At 53.6% G+C, this 2,533-nt stretch overlaps 1 protein-coding gene across 2 annotated transcripts in view; it reads right to left on the minus strand.

Annotated features, from left to right (window-relative positions):
• The window catches only part of Cpeb1 (cytoplasmic polyadenylation element binding protein 1), an 80,694-nt gene extending 80,375 nt beyond the window's left edge, over positions 1-319 (minus strand). Inside the window, exon 1 of one of the 2 annotated variants that reach the window (XM_010621150.3) lies at positions 155-319. The gene's annotated coding sequence lies outside the window, so the exon portion shown is untranslated. Of the gene's footprint in view, positions 1-26 lie in introns of both variants that reach the window. The other variant, XM_010621152.2, reaches the window with a different exon arrangement.
• Between the last annotated feature and the right edge of the window lie 2,214 nt (positions 320-2,533).

The raw sequence follows: 2,533 nt of genomic DNA on the forward strand, positions 1-2,533 counted from the left end.
CCCAGACGGGAGGCTAAAGTCCCGACCTGAGCGCGCTCCGTCACCGCAGGCCCAGTCCGGGTCACGGCCTCCCGCGGGCCCGTTTTTCCAGGGTACGGGGCTCGGTTAACGAGCCTCTGCGGCGCTTTGTCCGAGAACTGGGGACGCGTCTTGCCTTCTCTTGCGGTGGCCTCGGGTGACAGCCGGCCTCACTCTGCAGATTCAGCCCCGGCTCCTGGGGGGCTGGCCGGGCCGGTGCTGGGGGTTCCGGAAAGCTCTGACGCCTGGGGTCCCCTCCGCTCCGCAGCTCCCCCTGGAGCCGCCTCCGACGCTCGGCAGCCCTCGGAAGGGAAGCTTCGCACTGTCAGAGCGCTGTGTGAGCTCGGGCCTCGGGAGGACAGGCGCCCGGCCTCGGCTGCAGCGGACCGGAAGCCCCGGCGGCACAGGCGGGGACGACATTCCAGGTGGGGAACCGGGAGCTGGCGGAGAGGAGCAGGCACCTAACGGGCAAGCGGCTGGATTTGCCCTGGACCGAGGAGCACGTTCGCATTTGCAAAGAGACTTTATTCTGCAGCGCACGGGAAACTATGAAGAATTGTGAACGGACTGGCAGTTCAGGTCTCTAAAAATGTATTACTGGAGTCGGGTGTGGTGTTGCACGCCTGTGATCCCAGCACCCCGGGAGGCTGAGGCAGGAGGATCGAAAAATTCAAATATAGTCTGGGCAACTTAGGGACTTAAGCCCTGTCTCAAAATTGAAAGGTGGGCACGGGGGGGGGCGGGGGCGGGGGTTGTAGCTCATTGAGAATGTCTTGGGTACAAGCCCGTTTGGGGAACGGGGAGGGGGGATCAGAATGTATTGAGCATTAAGTGTTTCATGTGGTACACTATGCTCAAGGGACCTCCTGGCATTTGGGGGACGTGGGGACTGCCGCCTACCTGGCAGGCTGATGAGGCTGGCCATGATCTCATGACTGAGGAGGGATGCAGGTGAGTAGGCTGCTTTCTTCCCAGGTTGGTGGGAGAAAAGTCTGCAGTCCTATCTAGGGTTTCAGGATTAATGTGGGAGAAGACAGGGAGGGCAAGGACTGATGCTGAAGAAGTCCAGATGGGCAGGATTGAACAATCTCCACCCACCTTGGGTCCTCCAGCAGGAGCGTCCCTGGGTTGCTGAGGTCAAGGGCACAGAGGGTGACGACTGCAGGGCAGGTGAGCAGCTGCCTGGAGACCCTCCCTCCTGATGCCTCTTTGCTCTTATCCTAGCTGGCAGCAGCACAGAAGCGTGGTGTATCTTGATTGGCCTCTGGGGTGCCTCACCCAGATGCTGTTCCATAACATGGGAACCAAGTTCCTCCACATAAAAATGAGATCCCAGCCTAGCTGCATCTTCCCAGAAAAGCTGGACATACAGATATTTTCAAATGTGCAGTCGTAATGTGAACTTTAAGTCCACAGGCTCCACGTGGCTGCCAGTTTGTAATCCCTTACAGTTGGTTCTCCCTGACCCAAAAGCTGAGTGAAACCTGAGCTGTTGCAGTAGCACACACCAGTAATTCCAGCACTTGAGAGACTGAGGCAAGAGCATTGCAAATTTGAACCCAGACTTTAGGGATGGAGCTGGCATGTAACTCATGCAAAAGCCCTGGCTTGGATGCGTCAGACTGAGAGCAGGTGGGGGATCTGAAACTGGGAGTGGATGTTCTGGAGCCCTTCAAAACTACAAATTGTAAGAAGGGGAATGTATCATTCAGGTGACCTGAATCTGCCTGAAATCTCTCCCTAAACTTCCTGCTGCAAGTAACAATGGATCATCTTTTTTTGTTTTTTGTTGTTGTTGTTGTCAGGGTTTGAACTCTGGTCCTTGCAGCTTGTGAGACAAGGCAGTGGCACCACTGAGCTAAATCCTGGGCCCAACAATGTATCATTATTGAGTACTTATTATGTGCTTAGCACAGTTCCAAGTGCTTTACCTGTGTCACCTCATACCACAGACCAGAAAACCAAGGCCCCCCACAAAAAGAAAAAAAAACTTGCCCAGGAACCCCCGCTCCTCAGCTAGCAGCAAGAGCTGGGACTCAAACCCAGGTTGCCTTCTGGTTTCATAGCCTGAAAAAAAACCTACAAGCACCTTTATGTGTGAATGGCCAGAGTTCCCTGAGTCCATATGAGGGGTGGTCCCACACTTGGTTAGGCCTTTGGGTCATATAGGAAGGACAGTCTCTAGACTAAAACATGTCTGCCACTTATGGGGAAGGGATGGAGATGTTAAATAACTTGGTGCAGTCCCCACAGCTGCACTGCCCAAGTAGTGGGAACAAAGAGGCATTATCTATTCTTTCAGTCAACAATCCTCTGAGCTGAGCCATGCCTGGCACCATCTCTGCAGTCAAGCCCCAGATTGACAATATAGGTTTTAAGTATACTGTAGTGGCTGCATTGTTTTAAATAACGTGCTGTAGCAGAACAGAAGGGACGCTGCACTCTTTTTTTTTTTTTTTTTTTTTTTTTTTTTTTTTAAATTCTAAAACCCACCCCCGGCGCACACACCACCGTA

This window comes from Fukomys damarensis, unplaced genomic scaffold (assembly GCF_012274545.1).
Source record: "Fukomys damarensis isolate Sample0158 unplaced genomic scaffold, DMR_v1.0_HiC HiC_scaffold_7, whole genome shotgun sequence".
Classification (NCBI taxonomy): domain Eukaryota; kingdom Metazoa; phylum Chordata; class Mammalia; order Rodentia; family Bathyergidae; genus Fukomys; species Fukomys damarensis.